This window comes from Pieris brassicae, chromosome 9, assembly GCF_905147105.1.
Source record: "Pieris brassicae chromosome 9, ilPieBrab1.1, whole genome shotgun sequence".
Classification (NCBI taxonomy): domain Eukaryota; kingdom Metazoa; phylum Arthropoda; class Insecta; order Lepidoptera; family Pieridae; genus Pieris; species Pieris brassicae.
In genome coordinates this window covers 10,144,106-10,164,594 of record NC_059673.1, presented here as the reverse complement: position 1 = coordinate 10,164,594, position 20,489 = coordinate 10,144,106, and the positions used below count along the sequence as shown (strand labels likewise).

The 20,489-nt window shown below is 32.8% G+C and overlaps 1 protein-coding gene and 1 long non-coding RNA gene across 2 annotated transcripts in view; one reads left to right on the top strand and one right to left on the bottom strand.

Annotated features, from left to right (window-relative positions):
* LOC123714234 (neuroglobin-like) overlaps positions 1–20,489 on the bottom strand; it is a 63,363-nt gene that overhangs the window by 39,452 nt on the left and 3,422 nt on the right. Inside the window, exon 2 of the mRNA XM_045668432.1 lies at positions 7,981–8,085. The gene's annotated coding sequence lies outside the window, so the exon portion shown is untranslated. The remainder of the gene's footprint in view (positions 1–7,980; positions 8,086–20,489) is intronic.
* LOC123714236 lies at positions 1,321–2,348 on the top strand. Its single transcript, XR_006754286.1, has 3 exons — positions 1,321–1,402; positions 1,873–1,948; positions 2,182–2,348. It is a non-coding gene; the product is annotated as an uncharacterized LOC123714236 (long non-coding RNA).

Here is a 20,489-nt window from a genome sequence, read left to right as displayed (position 1 = left end):
CCCGTAAGTTACGGAAGGTCTAGGTAACCTGGCACAAGTGATTTGTATTTACTTAAAAAGAGAAAATGTTTAAATAACTATATAAAATTTACTATGTTTCGTGAAAAATTATTTCAGGCACAGAAATCTGATCACCTACTTGCCTATTAGAAAAGAAAGTGATCACATAACAGATAACGATATCTGTGGCAAATGACATGTGTTTCACTTAATTTATACTTTAAAAATATTTGTTTAAGTAGGATCATTAATAAAATATAGTAATCTTGAAAATATTCATGCTGTGTTAAAAAACTTTCGGTTTACAAAGAAAATCCTCTGTGAATTGTAACAAATAAAATAGTAAATTTGTATTTTATGGGTTATGAAAATCTATTAAGGCAAGCGCACACGTCTACAAAATTCAAGGTCATAACTGGGTCAAGTACATCGCCTCTGTTTACTGCTAGCCTTGCCGAGATGACGATTTGCATACAACTCAAACATGAAGCATTTTAGAAAGAATATTATTTAAGAATTTTCATTTTGCTGGGTCATAGACAAGTTTTACTTATGTGTATATATATATGTCTAAAATCTCTATCTTTCGTATATATTTCACAATGCATGAAGGAACAAAATTCATTGCAATAGCATTTTAAGTGTCCATGTTTTTGCAGATCTTGTCTTCATTTAATAAATTTAAAGCACCTTAAAGTAGGCTCTATGACCTATTACCTGAAATTAACCTTCCGTTGAAATGAACCCTGACTAAATGTTTGATAACTAATTTAGGTTTATAGTATATTTATTTATACTTAAGAGTAATGGCAACATTGAAACGCAATATGCGATCATGGGTTGAATTCCAAACAAATAGACTTTCTTTATTGCGCAAACTCCGTGAAGAACCATTTCGTGATATATTCGACACTTGGCGCTAAGTATGACCTTAAAAGCCCTTACCCATAAATCTTAAACATTTAATATGAATCGGACATAGAGGGCTGTCTTACCAAAGCAATGAAACTAATACAGATATCTCATAACACCACCGGGTTAGCAGTGTTGAATTATTATGGGTATAATATAATTAACAAAGGTTATTGAAAGAGTGTGAGTATATTTTAAAAATTATTTCATAAATCAAAATCAATTAATATGAAGCTTTGAATAAATGTAATTAATACATTTACTACACAGCTTTAGATGTCCTTTGTTCATTGCACAAAACGAAGACTCTTTCAGTGACGGAAAATTAATTTCACGAAGCAAGTAATTAAAAGATTAAAAAGGCCAAATGAAAATGAAAAGATTGGAATTTGTCATCATAGTTTAATATTGTTTGAGCCGAGGAAAGTATACATACAGGTTTCCATCAAATGTTCCGTTTTTATATTCGGCAAACATACAACATACAACTGTGGGTTTGAATTTTGTATACATATATTAGTTAAATTAAATGAGTGCAAAGTGCACTCAACTTCACATAGTTTTACTAAGAGCACTTGACATTTACTTATTTATATTCTGTATATTATTTCGCCTTTGTATTTAACAAGAATAATTTAACAAAGCTCTTTAAAGTACACTGAGAAAATAAAGAGCACAATTTTCTGTTCGTATTTAACGGTAAAAGCATGTCAGACATTGTATTTTCTCTTATTTTCAGACAATTTACCGAGTCATATAGTATTAGAATAATAATAATATACCACTACATTGTTGTTACCGTCTTATAATGTATTGACCGTTGGAGTAGTGGCTTCGAAAGTCGAGATCGTAGCTTCGAACCCCATCAACTGTACATTTAAGTCTATATGCCCATTTACCACTCGCTCGTACGATAAATAAAACCGGTTGGCCTATGTTAAAAAGTCGAATATTTTTCAGGCTCAGAAGGCTGATGATAATGAAGATGTATTGCTATTGAAAAACATGGTTATTACGTATTTATGTTTTTGATAAGGTACTTATAAAACCATTGGGTAGTATGCCAAAGGGCTGTTGTAGCGATCTTACTTTAAAAAAAAGGAAACGAGTGAAAACGCCTGAATAAAGCGTAATACGAAGCCTTACAATAATAATATACGTAGTAGCGAAGATGAGAGACAAGTGGAAGAAATTGGAGGAGGCATTCACTCCATCACGTACTGGTATTAAATATAACTCGAATAAATCCCATTTTTATTTCATTCATAGGTAACGACTTAGTAAGTGCAGGAAGATTTCAAATATAACGGTGGTAGATAAAAAATAGCAATAAAAAATGAAGACGGTGAATAAAAAGAAAATTTGGATACACTACGAATGTCTATAGTATTTACGAAATGTTCCTTTGTCTAAATACGAAATAAATTGTTATTGGATTCGGTTTTTCTCTACGCAAAATACTTTTATTCTTTGACAAATTTATAGTGTCCGAATATTGTTTTGCTCTCGACATTATTGAATTCATGTTTTTTGATAATCGATTAACATTTTGTATAAAGATATTTGGTTCTTTGATAATGATACTCCTGACAACGGAATAATCTAAAAACTATATATTATGTTTATCAATGTATAGAAGGTGCTGGTTTCTCACTCGAAAGGACACTGTGATGTGAAGTATAATAATAGTAATATAACCATGATAAAACCTATTATAACTTAATTTCTTCTAGGTTTCAGTTGGCGCCTGGTCGAAAGTACCGTTGTCCCCAGAACTGTTGCTTTACTCGCTCAATGAATAAATATCGCAATACAGCGAGGAAATGCTGCCAGCGTTAAAGCACACTGCCTCAGCAAATAAAGTTTTTAAAATTTGTTTTATTAATTATTATTACTATGTCGGTTAAGCAAAATTGTAAATATTAGGCAAACGTATACCATTTAATTGACATTTCAAAGGGAACCTAGTAACTTGGGTAATATACAAAATGTATTTTGTTAGCAACATTAACACACGTTCAACAAACATGTCGCAGAGCAATGAAGTTTTTTATTACGTTTGGGATCTAGACACACGCTGGCCTTTATTAAATATGAAACCATAACCTTCATTTTCAATAGTTTTAGATGGTCATGTTTATTCTACTTGCATTTATCATGTACCAACTTAAACATAGCCTTCGTGATGATAATTCGCAGCTTTAATTTTATTTATAAGTACATTATAGAATAGGGGCAAACGGGCAGGAGGTCCACCTGGTATTAAGTGATACCGCTGCCCACGGACAAAAAACGTTCGGTTGTGGAAGGACGGAAGTCTGCCTCGATATCAAATGATGAAACTCAGCTGCATCCGAACAACTTCTTTGAACACTTTTCTTTGAGGTCAATTTTTGTTGGTTCTGGAAGAAGCCATCTTATTTTCGTTGTTTAAATAATAATAAATACGATAGAAATATGTTTTGTGTAAGGAGATAATCTTATAAATTATTTTGATATCAAACGATGCCTAACCGAAGTATGAATCATAGATTACGAATACCATAGAGTATAAATTGTAAGTGTTTATAAAACTGGAAGCCCATAAATTTTTATGTTAAAGTGTAACGAGCGTTCGAACAACGAGGTTGTTTTGAATGTTTAAGACAGACACTATAATAATGGCGTAGTTACAATTCTTTCATCTTTACATTTTTACGAATTATTATCATAATTCTCAAAAAGATTTACATGGCTGTACAGTTAAAACACGAATATTCTAATAAAAACAGGATAAAAATGTAGGAATAAAAGACCGGCAACGCCATCGCGAGCCCTCTGGCATTTAAAGAGTCCATGCACGGCAGTTCCGCTTAACTTAAGCTGAACCTCCTACCCTGGCCGCTTTTGTATAAAAAATAAATTTGGATTTTGAGTTTTCGTAACAAAACACGTAACCTGCACGTAACACTTATGTGTGTGTTCGTAATTTGGCACGCTATACAGATTTAAATAAAAGCATTAACATATCAATTATCTCAACTGCTCTCAGGTTGATTTAAAAACGTCTGCGTTTAGAAACCAGCTAAAAAAACTTTGTGAAAATTCAGCAAACAGCTTTGTAGTGCTAATATGCCTTTTAATTAAACTCAGACAAAACACCGTTTAGTCATATTTGTTAAAAGCACAATTCAGATTGATATGAGCTCGCTCCTTAAAAAGACTTAAAAAAACAATGGTGCTACGTTTTTAGGTCTGGGTCTCAGATTTTTGTATCTGTTTTATGATCATTTGTCAATCTAATAGGCAAGTAGGTGATCAGCCTCCTGTGTCTGACACACGCCGTCATCTTTTTGTGTCTAAGGGTTTCGAGTGAATGTTAAATGCGCACATAGAAAAAAGTATATTGGTCCACATCCGGGTTCGAACCTAAGACCTCAATGATAAGAGTTGCACGTTGAAGCCATTTGAACACTCGAACCAACTCCAAAATGCACTGAAATGTATTAAAAACTTATACGTACTAATAATCAAATGTCTTCAACGGTAATATATATGGGGTGTAAAAGATCTATTTGTATAACCCTAGATTAAAAGTATTTTTAAATAGTAAAGAGGTTTTCGTAATTTAAGAAAAAAAAAGCAATTACATTAGGTATATTGTTAATGTTGGCGACTCGGAGTCTTATAATATCCTTGTAAAACAATGCTTCATTAAGTTAACGACAAAACAGCGATTAAATGTGAAGGTCGGAGCGAAAATTAGAAACTAATTACGCATATAAAAAACAAATCTAACAAATTTTGAGCTAAATTTGTAACTATATAACTATTTTTTGTTTCATCTAACTAAATCGTTACATACACAAATATACAGTTCTTAGAATATTCTTAAGTAATAATTATAATAATTAAAATTATTATTAGATTTTGTTTCATTAAGTCTAAATAATAAGTTATTGTTCCGTTTTATGGTTATATGCACTTATGTTATTTTCTATAATGATACTCAAAATATTGCAAATATAATATATATAATAATAATAAATATTTCAAAAAATGAACCTGGTGAAGCAGATTCTCATGTAAACCAAACGAATTAATATACTGAGATACTTATCTACTAAGTTTTATAATGGATATGTAGCTGTAAGATTATTGTAAATAAATATAATGCACATCCGAATATGAACATAATATAAGGTATGAAAGTCACACAGTTAAGCAATAATCCAACTACAATATTATACAAAGCCATATTAATCAGCTCCTAGAAATAACAAATGTGGTTTATTTTCTCGCTGTGTCACAGAAACTAATTGTTTCGCCCCAGATGTCATTCTGCTAAGGGGAAAAACTTATTTGCTCATATAAACATTATATTAGATGGTGATATTTTCTTGCAATAATTCATTCACCACTAAAAAGGTAAATTCTTAACTTTCGAGAGCATTCCTCAGTTTTGTTTTGATGGACGCGCTTTCTCGAGGTCGATCTATGGGTTTGGATTTCAAAATGTATTTATGTACCAGCTTTAGAATACTAAATCTATTGTTAGATTTGGGATAAGCAAATGCAAATGAGCGTATCGTAAAAAAAAAATTATACGAGTATATTCTTCGATGCTGTCACACGTAAAAACTAGACAAAACTGTAAAGCCAAGTATTTCGCAGACACTCGTGTGCAGCTATATGTATATAAAAGTATTAAATTATAATATATCCATGTTCTAGTAGTTCAAACCCTCACAAATCAGATAGGGCTTAAAAGTTCTGTTTCATTAATCGATGGCATATAATCTTACTTATAAATGTAATTATACATTACGCTGGACAGAATGCAGAAGAAGCTCTTATGACGGTTATGAAAAGGACACTTGACTTTCGGACATGTTTTACGTAACACCAAAAAATACGAGCTCCTTCAAGTAATCATACACGGTAATGGTGACAATGGAGACCTGGTCGCAGTCGCACGTCTTGGTTGAAAAACTTATGACATGTTAAAGCACCAAGTTATTGTTTAGAAGCGGCATCCAAAATTAAACTATCCATGATAATCGTCAATCTTCGCAAGGAGTTGCACTATAAGAAGAAGAAGATAATGTTTATAGGTTTCCTTCAGAGGAGTTACCAGCCCATAAAAGGACAAATGACGTTCAGCTAGGCCTTGACGCACAAATTCGAATTTAAGATTTGTTCGTACAAGAAATAGATAATTAAAAAAAGTTTCTTCGTTACGGTTTAAGTTTTACATTTTAAAACTAACATCAAAATACCTTCATAAAATTATCTATAGCCTGGGTAAGTCGTTGGTATAATAATATTATTATTATCCATTGTCCGCGAAAGAAATGATTATTTTCCAGTGAACGTTGCTAACAATTACTTTATTGTGATGTTTCAAAGAGCGCATATATATAAAAGAATTTACTTCCGTCGCTATTTTATCTCTCCATACCATTCATAATAATTGGAAAATAAATAATTATTTATTTCTTAATCCTACAGCTGTATATTATAACAATCACACTTATAAAATAGCCAGAGATCATGATATTTACCTACAAAAAGGTTCAAAAAAGGGAACATACTAAAAAGTATTCAATAACTAAGTGATAACTAATTTGGCTGTGTTGTGTGATAGTGTAAAAGTGAAGTGTGTACGTGGGGTATGCCTAACGTGACCATTTATTATTTGACTGAAAACGGGACATTGGTTTAATTTAGGTCCAATAATATGCAGTCAATGAAAAAAACACTCTTTTAAAGTTATTTATTCCGAAAAAGTTAGTTGGCGGCTGACATTCTGCTGCTCAAATTTTGCGTCCCACAGTTCATATCGAGGACACCGGGACTCGTAATTGAAAAAAGGCACAGTACCGTTCAAAACGGGACGTTGGTCACGTTAGGTTTGCCGTATATGAGGTGATTTTGCGCTATGGATATTCTTAATACTCCTTTTAAGCATATTCCGAGTTAGCTTAAACATTGGTGGTTGTGGGTACGGGCGCGATACAAAACTGAGTTTTTTACATAGTTAGTGACGAAAATGAAACAAAGCACGATTACGATTAGTATGCTTTTCACCTTAGAAACCGTTTTAGACTAAAACTTCAACATATTCTAGAGCTAGAAGACTGGCAGTAGATGAGTAGATAATACCAATGGGAAGCCACTCCAAATGACAGTAACATAGATTCGCTCACAGCCTTAGCATTGATTGCAAATGGAAAAGAAAAAAAAAACATTTTTCTTTTACATGAATGAATAGAAAAGTTAACCTGAAATATATGTAGGGCTTTATACTCGCCTTCGAGTGAACAGTGAATATTTTATTTTTACATACGAAATCCAGAGCACAAAAATTTGATGAGTAAATGCTACCAAAGGGAAGTCACTCCACTCGACAGCACCACAAAACAGGTTCGCTCATAGCTTTAGGGCTGATTGCAAATGCAAAAGAAAAAAAATAAACATTTTGCTTGTAACAAACATAAATGAATAGAAAAGATTTTTTTACATACACGCCTTCTATGAACAGCGAATATTTCATTTTACATACTAAATACAGCGCACAAAAACTAGGAACTGATTTACTTTTGGCTAGAAAAAGGTCGCTAAACTGTTTAACAAGAACTAAGTTAAATGTGAAATCTCCTACACGAAAGATTTTAAATTGAATATTAGAACACCTACATATTGAAGTCAATACTTGTTATATTAATGATCTGCTACTAGAGAGCGATGGTCTGCCAAGTTATACATAAAACAAATGAAAAATACGCATACGTTGGGTTGATTGTTTAAAAAACTTATTTCAATGACGATATTCGAATTTAATCGATAAAGTATCAAAACTATATATACAATTCAATAAAAAAATGATATAAAGCATTTGTTTTTTTAAATACAGTTTTAATTTATAATAATGTATGGAAACTGTAAAGGTTTATTGTCACGGTGATTAATTATTAACAATATTATACAAAACACAGCTAAAAAATATAATACGCTAAATAGATTAAGTTCCTTTTTGGGTATTATTCTATAGTAATAGGTCATACGAAATTAAGGTTCTCAACTTACCCCTACTACGACAATCCATACATTCGCACAACACTACACAGTCTCAGTTTGGTGTTCGGATTTCAGTACACAAGGGTGAGCGGAGAGAGATCGGCCCTGACTGGCCTGAAACCAAAGCGGGAGCATAGATTATACAAATGAAGCTGAAATATAGATGTGACACAATCTCCAACTAGTAAAACGTGTCAGTATTACAATAACTTTAAAGATAACATTGTCAACTTTTCACAAATACTTTATAATATTATTTAAGTTTCTGCACTTAGCCAAGGATATGTGTTAGACACGTCAAATACTAAAATTTTAATATCAATGTCGCCCGTTTTTGCATTGAAATAGTAAATTTACATATTTTAAAAATACGTTATTGTTACAAAATTAGATACATAACTGAAAATTATTTGTATATGAGGTTATTATTTATGTTTAGTAAAGCGTATTTTACAATGAACACAAAACTAGATTAGTCTGATCAAATCTAAATATATCTATAACTAAAATATTCAATAGGTTTTGATAAATATGACAATGTTGCAATAAAAAAAAACTTGTATCTGGAATTTGCGGCCGAGTTATTGAAAGTAACATTTAACTTTTTTTTACATAATATTAGTTTTTAAGTTACAAATAAATTAATTCTACACTTTGAAGGTTATGCGCTAAAGGTATTTGTTTATTGCCATAATAGATTCAAGGTGACGTTTTTATTTGTTTTACCAATAAATTGTATTCACGATATTTGGTACAATACTTTGAACGTAATAGAAGTACTGGGATATATGTAGCTAAATACAAAAATAAATGGAAAAATATGGACGGGGCTTTAAAATAATTTTACCATAATGTTCTAGTATTTGAAACACTAACAAAACTAACCTGAATTTATAGAATTATACTAATATTAAGAAATGTTAAACAAACAATACTAAAAGTTGTCTATTTATCATGAAGTCAGATTGAAATCGATTTATTATATATGCAATATTATGTATAAATTTATTCTATTGCGCGGCCGCAGAGCAATCGGAAACAAAAAACCGCTCAAATATAAGAGTATTTCCTATAATTTAGATTTTTTCCCTTGGAGTAGACAATCATGGGGTTTAAGTGCACAGGTTCTAATTAAAGATTTAAGTTGGCGCCTGATAGATAGTACAGGTCACCCCAGAGCTGGTGCGTTTCTCGCTCAACGTATAACTATAGCGTATATAAGTATATAGTATAGTTAGGAAATGCTGCCAATTGCTGTTAATTATTATTTTTATTATAGCTATGTAAGTTATGAAAATATACTACAATTTCATACAAATGTAAGATAAATGAGGTATGATACCTTAATATCTACTGAAATCTACTAGCCGTTTAAATTCCTCCACTGGTATTCTTAAACTAAATCATAGTTTTTTCATAAAATAGGGCATTCGTGTGATAAACGTAGCGTCGTATATGACAACAGCATACAGCACAGCTTATGTGTGCCAAAATTAGAATTGGAGATTATACCATAAGCTTCATTAAAATCGTATCTCCATATCCGACTAGCACAATATCTAATCTTTGCCGGGATATCCATCCCGTTCCCTCCGGACATTTTCCGCATCTATCCTTTTCTTGCCACTTTAATGACGAGCTTAAAATGAAAGTTCTTGAATCATTTTTATTTATTCGTTAACATTTGATGAGCATAATTGATATATAAAATTCATAAAAGATTAAAAAATAATGTGTAAATAATTTAACTGTTTTATAAAAAGTTCAAGTTTCAAATGCGCATTTAATTTCCAATAGTGGCTTAGTGGATAAGACATAACATGTTCAACTCTGGGTTCTCTTTCCCGGCGAAACAATAATCGTTTTCGGTTAGGCTATTTATTGTTTTGAGTACAGGCACAACAAAATTGACTTTATGTGTCTGCTTATACGACGTGATTATTAAACAAGGCATAATTATAAAACAAAACAAACGAAAAAAATACTGCGACGAAATCAAAACTTTCAAGTCGACAAAAAATACAAAGAGTGATAACATTACTCGATTTCTCAATTAACGAAGGAATATCATTTATTGATATCGATTGCTCTGAGCTCCAAATGAAATTCCTAAATCATCCTTCACTGAGATTCGAGCTGACCTTAATATCGTTTAAATTGAGGTCTCTGGAGTGTGCTCAGGAGTTAAGGCGGTCACGAACGAAGTCCTTGGAAAATAACTGTTTTCTTGCTCAAAATGTCGCGTTATGTAAATAATGTAATTAAGTTTTATCTCTTAAGGAAGTTTTATTAAAAAAAAATTGCAAACACGTTTATATGACTTTTTTTGGAACGGAATCTCGCTGTTGGCCTTAAGGCATTTGGTAACTCCGCGAGCGTAGCTCGGCCGAGGCGTCTTCCCGCGACTTACGCAAGAGCGTCTCCTGCGAGAGTCAGACCTCATCTTGGACCCTCGCGGGGAGTTTAATCGCCCGAAGGGCAGAACGAAGGCTCAGTGGTGTGACCGAAGTAAAGGACGATGCCTTCCCTGGTGAAGGCGGTTTTTACCCTAATCTGATTTTGAAGTCTATAATAAAAACTAAAACTCCTGACTTAGGAAATAAGCTAAGATACATCATTCATTAAATTAGTAGTAACATTCATCTTTATTGAGTTTATGTAGTTTTGTCTATTTTTGTTTTGTTCTAAGGTTCACCGAAGTACAAGTACAATTGATGATAAATATGAGGTTAAAGGTGTAATTTTTCTATTTTATGTTTGGTAACAAGGATATGATTACACTTAAAACTATTGTGAGTAATGCTTTTCATGCATATATTTTGTATATAAACACTATATTATAGTGATAAGATTATTACCATGCTATCATCGCGCTGCGTGAAATCTACGCCACGTATACGCAGTGATAGCAGACTGGAGTTCATTGGGGTGAAATTATAGATAATGTTAACGCCTCCTCTGGGTTGGTTAGCAAAAATAGACGGAATTACTTTCTATTTACCTTTACAAAGTAAGTGAAATAGCATGTCAATTTAACATCATACTCCCTTAGCCTAAATAGCTCCTATTAATAAGCCGCTAGAAAGCTGTGAACATGCGAGTTTTATTAATTTATCGCTTTAAAGTTCGATAAAAGTTGCTTTTATATTTAGTAAAATAGAATGACTTTAGAAATATAAATATATTCCAACCTATATATTAACATTTAGCTATATTCTTGGTCGGGTTAATATAATAAGTTATAGCAACTATCTTATAGGAAGAAATTAGCAATCATATAGGCTATGTATGAGTCTGACTTTGACTAGATTCTTTCAAAATCCAATACATTTTTGGCTTACATTAGTCAGGTTTAGCGAATGGTCTGGTAATCGAATCCCGTTGCGTGCAAATGATAACATTTTAGGCAAATAGATTATAAGCCACGTACACTTACATGACACGCGTAATTTTTGATAATTTTAACGTACTAAACGCTATGTAATGTCATTTAGAGGTATAATAATACGAAATAATATTATGTTAGTTTTGCTTACAAATTACATCGCCTGGTGTCATTTTGACGCGATAGAGTATTGCGTACTGTCTACTTCATCTGCTCTTTTCCATTCAGGTGCTTGGAAAACGTGTGATTATCTTCTTTTGATTTGTTTTCTAAATACTCTTTTGATTGTTTTATATTGTAAATGCAACATTAACAATTAATATTCACTTTATGTATGTATTCAATTGAAATAGAAAAATTAAAACGTCATATAAACAGAGGCAATCTGTTTTGACTGTGATGACTGACAAACAGGCGTAGAGTAAATATCTATGCTAACATACACGTACCAGTGTTTTTATTTTTAACCCCGCGTAAATACCATTGAACTGTAATAATAATATTTATTAAAATGACCACAACCCTGGTTCTTGGCCTCACATACTAGAGTTATTATTCTTCAAACGCCTTTGGTGACTAACACACATCGTCATTTGTGGTTCTAGAGGATTCCATATCGAGGCAGCGGTAAGCACGTCTGTCGTTTGTCAAAAACTTATTAAATTTGATATCTGGGAACCATGAATTACTGAATTAAAGAGTGAATATTGACTTGAATTTTGGTTTGTAATTGGAGGCTCACCTGATGTTAAGATCTAACCTACGACTTAGAGTCGCAACCTAAAGGCACTGAGCCAACACTTCTCTTGCATATCTTAAGGTAATGAAATATTAAATTGGAACTAGATGTATTACAACGAAATCCTAAGAGATTTTGTTATAGTAATTCAATTTACATTTAATATTTATTTAAAAAAGACTTTCCTTTAAACGAGTTGTATTTTTTTGTTTAATTTTTGTCTTCATAAAATGTAATATAAAAATATGGAGATCAATGGAGCGATATTAAAGCTATAAGCATAATTATTAACAAAGGAGACATGACCTCGGGTTATAGCCTGCGGTTACTCGGCTTTCGGATCTCTTGGAAATGCCTTAATTAATAATTAAAATGAAAATACACTTTTCATCAGAAATGAAGTGTAACATTAAATATAAGGTACTAGGACATATTTTTTTAACTATGTGGTAGTCCATTGAATGGGGCAATACTTTTTCATTATAAATGAGTTTCCTCTTTCCTGCCATTTTGCTTCTGCGTTCCTTCACAAGGTGGGGTTGTAGGTTTTTTTTTTTTAGTATATAAACGAGCCTATGGAAAAAAAAAACGCCCAAAAAGCAGTCATCGCAGCCCATGGACACACATTTTAGTGGTTACGTTGCCGGTGTTTGAGGAAGGAGTTTGATCAACTTGACAATTGGAGGTCGTATCTGCCAGGAGTCTATTCCACAGTTTGCTAGTTCGCAAAAGAAAATGTTTATTGTGAAGCGGCCCGTGGAAGACTTCCAGCCATGATGGTCATACTGATGAAATTTTGAGTTCGGCTCGTAAGGTGTTAGAACGAAGCAGCATCAACCCAAACAACTGTTCAGAACACTCTCCATGGAACAATCTACATAGAGAAAGAGAGACACAAGCCGATTAATAATACATTGGAGATTGACAAAATGACAAACCCTTCGCTGAATTTGATGGAAAAAGCTGGTATATAGGCACCGACCCAGAGATGTGAGACGTACCTATTCCATATGAGGTTGTACTTGTGCCTTTATGTAGTACGACTGGTCTTGAGACAAATTTGTTTCAAGCAAAGTTCGGAACACACCATCAGGTACGCTGTGCCCTTTACCTACAACGTTGATACTGAGAGAGTAGCTTTTATTTTTCATTTTAGACGTTAGTTTGTGTAACTGTATAAGTCTACATTGTTACTTGTAATTTTATTTTTGTTAATTTAGCTGTCCACTTTTCTTGCAGTATTTCTTTTCGTTTTCCTTACTTTCGTTGAACGAGATCGCTTGTTAGCGATAAAGCCACAAGTTGCCTCTTTAATAATTTATGTTTCTTAATACACGTACACTTGTATATGCACTGGTAATACCCCACGTAACAATGAACATTTTTAGAATTGGACAGTTAGAAACATTGCTAATGAAAACTTTTTTGAACTTCAATTTTAGAACTCTTTGGTAATCTAATGTATATTGCTTTCATTTGTCATTTGTTTTCATAAATTGGCGGCAAATAAAACTTTTGTTACACGTGAAAATTAACCTAACGCGAGAAAATTTTTGGTCAATGATTTATTATGAGTTTCGTTGTGGGCTTCAACAACAAAGCAATAGCATTTCTTAATGAAGCCCTATGTCGTGCCACTATTTACAATTGGTTGAACGAGTTTAAGCATGTACGTAGCTATCTCAATAATGATCCGCATGAGAGACGTCCTTTAACGTCGACTACTAAAGAAGGTATAAATAACTCAAATCGTACGACTAATGGTAAGCGAAAATGTACTATGCAAGTTTTAAGCGCTTTTCCAAACAATTTCATTTGTCTCTTCAAGGGTCTGAAACGAGTAACATAAGAATAAAATAACGATTAATTCCTTACTTAAACCATTTAATACCAGGGGCGTCATTCCTTTCACTTAATTTATAAGGCCCGCAACCCGCTTGATTTATTTCAAACATAAAGATAACATTTAAAAGTGTGACCTTTTTCGTAAGACGCTTAACGAATGAAATTGCGTGTTGTCTAAGAATTAATAGGATTATTTAGTGGAAAGAATTATATTTCAAAATGTGGTGAAAATTGTTATGAATAAAATATTATTCATCATAATTTTCTATATTTTAATTTCTATTGTATTATAGCTCTCAGCCACACTCTCAAATACAGTATATACTTGTACATTCGTATACTCACTCATAGTTAAGTTCTTGTACGGTTTTTTCTCGAAACAGTTAAGGCCATTTTCTTCCCCCTTCGTTAGGGATAAAAGTCTGAGTTTTGCCAAGTAATATATATGTATAAGGTTAGTATAAGATCTTGTTAGGTTAGATAATTATGATATAACTTAAGACGGAATGGACTAAATTAAGCGACTTGACTTGTTGGGTGTATGTAAATGGGATCTGATAACCTTATACGGCAGAAGAATTGAGTTTTTTTACATGTTTTAATATTCTTATTAGATTTCCGGTAGATCTTATCCGTTGCGTTAAAATATCCATTATTACTGAAACATTAATTGATTTATGCCTTAATAATTTAATTTACTTTAATAAAATTAATGTGGTTTTAGATTTTGTTTCTTTTTCTTAGATAATTTTTACTCGCGAAATATTATAATTATATATCTATGTTTGTATGTTTCTAATTATAGTTTCTTAAAGTTTCCTTTACATTACAGCTACAAAAATCTATTTGTGCACAACCAGGTTTCGCTTAGCACTAGGTTACTACCTACTACTACTTTTATTAATAGAAGATTATTTATCTTATATTATTAAATGTTCTTAAATGTAATGAAACTCTGTATCAACTATATTAATCCAAACGAAAATAAATAGATAACAAGCAGATGCTCTGAGAACTGCGTTTCTATAAATATGAACTTCGTAATGTATACAATTTGCTAGGCAAACCTTGAAATATATTGTATATTAAAATAAATAAATAAGATTTGATTTTTGGGTTTTAATGGAAACTAAAAAATAATTTCAACAATAACAGTGGCGCTACAACCTTTTTTAGATCTGGATCTAAGATTTTTATGAATTTATTTCATGGTCCTGTTTTTTCGTATAGGCAAGAAGGTGATCAGACTTCTTTCTGCTGGATTCTTCACGATGTTATCCTTCGCCGTTCGAGCGAGTACTAAGTGCGCATATTGACAGATAGTCATTGATGCACAGCCAGGGATCAAACCACGACCTCAAAAATGAAGGTCAACACAGCTCTCTTACTTACGTAAAAGTCCTATCAATATTATAACACTTCACTGAAACATAGGCAAGGCATAGCTTAGGTACGTATATACGTACATTACGCTACAGTACAGTACAAGTAGTAAATGTAAATTTACAATTAATTTAACTTTTTTGACGTTCATAAGTGTACATATTTACCTATATGAATAAAGATATTTTGAGTTTGAGTACATTCGAAAAGTGATTAGCAAAAACATGGATTTCCTTTTCAATACTTACCTCAGTATGGGTGAACGCTAAGTCGATTTCAGTAACTAGAGGTGTAAATTGAAAATATACTTTTAGGATTCATAGTACATAGGGAAGGCTTATGCTTTTATAAACATCGCTTCATTATAGCGGGTAACACCGAAAGGCAAAGCTTCATTTATTTTTTTAGCAGGTCATCTGATGTTAAGCGATAACGATATAGACACTATCAAAGCCAAAGGGCTCGCGAGTCCTTCAAGAAAAAAGCTTACCAAATCTGAAAAGGCCGGCTCGGCTCGTGCTTTGAAGGACTTAAGTCGAATAGGTTCGGAAATACTTCAGTAGGCAGCTGATTATACATAATATATTTTACATATTTACCTATGGCGTCCAATTTGTTCACATGTTAAAGTCACTGCATGAGTTTATGTAATATATGAAAATAAAAGTAAAGATTTTTGCAACACTCGTAAAAACGATATGAAAATATGTATGTTTCATTCATTAATACGTAATCTTAGGTGAATTCTTAGTGAAGGAGTTATCGTAACGAAAAAATTATACTTCGTGAGAACTTTATTTTCAATAACAACTAACGATGATTATAAAAGTTCAAGATTAGTTTCAGTTTTGAATATCAATTGAAAATGATACCCACTATGCAAAAATCGCCGAGTTTAATAAATGCTTACTTCTTTTGCAGTCAACACAGCACCACATTTTTAGTTGGTGAATTGCCGGCCTTTTAGGGAGGAGCACACTCTAATAGTTGGAAGCCGTATCTCTCAGGGAAGACCTTCACCTGGAGTCGATTCCACAGTTCGTTAGTTCGCAATAGAAAGTGACTTAAAATTTATAGTCAAGAATTCAGTTATATAAAGATGTTTTTCGATCTGTCCCTTTAAGCAAATGCCACGGATGCTTATCCGATCCTATATGTTTCAACCTTTCCTTTTCTCAGTATTACAATTTTCTATTCACCAGCAATCCTTAAAATTCTGAAGACAATATAATGATAGTAAATATTAACTTTTAATAATTTTGGAGTTTTATTATGGTATTCCTTATCGATTTAAATTTGAGATTTTAATCGATACCATAGGTATCTGTTACATGTGTATGACACGCTAATGCATTACAGTCATCTTAAAAAACCATTTGGCTGTCTGTTTATATGATAATAATTACCTAATTTTGTTAAAAAGTATAAGACTAAAACTACTTCAACGAATTTAAATATATTACAAATTAACTGGACATTGAAACATGCTTTATTTTATTAGCCGTTGTGTAATGTATGAAAGAGGTATTATTTCAATGTAGGTATTGGAGACCCAAACCAAAGAATAATAAATAGAAATGCCAAAGACTCTCAAGTAAGATTTCTCTATATTTACACGACCCCATAATTACTGACTCTATTAAGGTATATCATAAAAGGCATAAAAGCTATTGCAACACCCTGCTTCGTTACGGAAGTGAAAATTTTGTCTAACTTTAGTTATAAAAGTAACTTCGTAATAGCGGGGATTTAAGCTCCGGCTCATGAATAGCAATTAACGTAGTAAAAACTTTACGAGGTCCAAAATAGAAACCTTTGTAATACTAAGTACTTTTATTAGAGCTGGGTCATGCTCTAGAAAGCTTCCGAGGGCTGGAGTGATCGAAATTGTGTTTCTTGGTCCCGTTGTCCATAAAGTAGTCTTAGTTATAATTGCTCAGTACTAAACACATTCAAAGAACAAACATTAGTAGTAATCAATACTTCGTTGTGATTGTCAGTCTATCAAGTAACAATCGATCAGTCCCTTTCACTGTTTACATATTTTAATTGCTTTGCTTTGTCCCGTTAGTTTAGTCTAAGTAGACATATAGTTAATATGTCTTATGTAGGCATTCTTGCGCTTATTAATATTTTTCTCACATAAAATGGAGGCCGCCAGATGCCCTCCATTATATTATAATTGTGCTATATTTTTGCATACTTGGAACGAAGTGTTAATAGATAAATAAAGCTTCAAGAGGAATTGATTGGTATGGTATTAAATATTTTTTATTATTATTCTTTAATGGCTAAGAGTAGTGTTCGCCTAGTGGCTTTAGCATGAGACTCTCATCCCTGAAATCGTAGGTTCGATCCTCGGCTGAGCACCAATCGACGTACCTTCTATGTGCACATTTAAAATTCGCGCGAATGGTGATGGTACGCATCGCGAGGAAACCTGCTCGCTGCTAGTGTCAGGATAGGAGGATAATCACCTACTTGCGTATTAGATTGAAACAGGTACAGAAATCTGAGGCCTAGGCCTAAAAAGGTTGTAGCGCTACTGATTTATTTTATCCATTTATTCTTTGCTGACGAAGTTGTATGTTTATTTCTATCGTTGACGCTAATTCACTTTTAAGTATTATAAAATAGAGAAACACATCCTAGCACTTGTTAAAATAAAAAGGAAATTCATAACTACAAAGGATATCTTTTATATTAATGACAAATAGAAAGAGTCACAATGTAGGTGTCATAATTAGAAATTATTGGGAATATCGAAAGTGTAGCAATCATTGAGTCATTAAAATCGCTATTTGTGAGTAACTAGAAAGTGTTTTTAGACCTTCAATAAAACGACAAGCCATATCTATATTTACGGTATTCAAAAAATCGTAACAGCATACTCTATTGTCCAAGTGAAATTAAGCTTTATATCAGCGATAAAACTTTGCCACACGGCCGTTGAAAAGATAATTTTTCTGAGCGCTTTGAATACATTATCGCCATTTTATGGACTATCGTTACGTTTTTATTACTATCCATTGTTATATTTCGTTACTGAATTTAAATTATGTAACTTGAGTATAATATTTTAGATAAGATGGCGTGGTATTTTCTATTTTTCTTAATTACAAATGTAATGTGGTTATACATTGTAATGCATTGTTATATTAAGTTAGTGGACTTAGCGCTATTTCGCAGGTCGTGTGTTTGAGTCCCGTCTGTACTCACATGCATTTCTGTTTCGGGCATGAAGACATAGACATATCTAAAAGCATACCCTAACGTCAGAAACATGTTGGATTTTACATAAGTACTAACAAATATGTCCAAAATCAATCTTAAAAACTGGCTGACTATTTCAGGTAAAATAGAATTATTAAAAAGTGTGATAAACACACAAATTTACATGTCATGTGTCACGTGTCATGGGGCACTTCATATATCGCGTCGTATACAAAGTATTTTACGTAAGTGGGTATAATATCCCCATAACACGCTCATAAATAACGCATAATATTACCAGCTATAAAATACAGAAATAGATTATTTAGCTGTAAACGAAACAATATTTTTCGGTCGTTTAGTTTTGAGCATTCACTATGGGAGTCCAAGAGTTATTTTGTAACGTCTTACAACAATCCGTAACGTAACGTGGTGTAACTAGCACATAGTTAGGTGAAATCTATTTTGACTATATTAACCTATTATAACAAATGAGTCGTTATAATTTATGTTGCATGTACGACGATTATTTTGTGTATGGCACTTTTAAATAACTTTAACGGTTAACTTTTAATGAGGTGTTAGAAAATTCTATTTGTTATTAATCAATATTAATTCACATTTATTTGTTAACTGGTGTTGTACTATAGTTAATTGGTGTTTCTATTCCTAGGTTCTTAAGCTATTACCACTATTATCACACCGCTTCTTAATTCATATTGAGTTTATACAAAACATAACTAATTCTTTACTCGTAAGACTTAAGATTAATACGCGCGCATAAGGGATAGCGTGTAGCACCTGCGCGTGGACAAATTTCATAAACAATTTCGGTCACAGCGACAAATCAAGGTCATGTGATATCAAATAAGTAGGACAGGGCAGGGGATGGCGCGCGGGGCCTTTTGCCTACTTTCCTTCTTTTCTGCGTTAGCGTAGCTTTTGTGCATTATCAACGGAATTACCTACGAAACCGTATATACACACACAATATATCTATAATATATGGTTATAGAATCATTATTTCTGTTCTTCTTCTTCTTCTGGTGCCACTTTATTGCTAAAGGTTGCTGGTTAACAACTTGACTATCTGGGTATATTCCGCTAATCTAAGAAGCTCAACCACGACTTCTTTCTTCGACTAGCACGTCTGTTGCTGTGAATTTTAGCCATTATCAACGATTCGTATCGATGGTGACTCATAACGTGTCCGACATAGATTTGCGATTTTCCATAGTCAGCCAGCATAAACTTTCGTGTTGTCCCGATTCGTAATTTCTGTTACAGTTTAAAAAAATACTCAAAAACATTGCATGATATGCATAATTAATCTCCTTCTACCAACTATTGACAGTTACACAACACAAAAAAAAAGTTAAGGAATGTAAAAAAACAACAACAACAACGTAATTTAACACATAACACACTAATCTGTAATTTATATTTAACGCACTGTAGCGAGACACATATTTACTATATAAAATGAAAATTATTTCAGACCTACCCTACCTACCTACCTACCTAGAATTTAGTGTAATAAAAGGGGCGTTTGGACACTATTTAAACAGACTCAAACTGAAGACAAACCGCGTGCGACTGTGACGACAGAACCGACAAAACGTTGGTTCATTTACTTGTTGCTTGCCCGACTTTTACAAGAGCTAGGGGGATCTGGAGCTCGAGACTGGCATGAGGGTATCCTGGAATGTGTTGTATGGCATGGCCTGGCATGTGGCGACGTGTTGTTTGAGATCAGATCGCAGCTGGAAAAGCTCTGTTGCAATATTGTCAAATATGTCACTAACGTAAATAGCACGAGTGGTAACGTGGGTGGCGCTGCGCAGCGGGCCCCGTCTCGCCCATAAATATTATGAGAATATTTCTGGAGTAGTTGTCGGCCCGAGCCCGGCGGCAGACGCTCCTTTAAGTTAATAAAGTCCCTTTTTAGGAAAG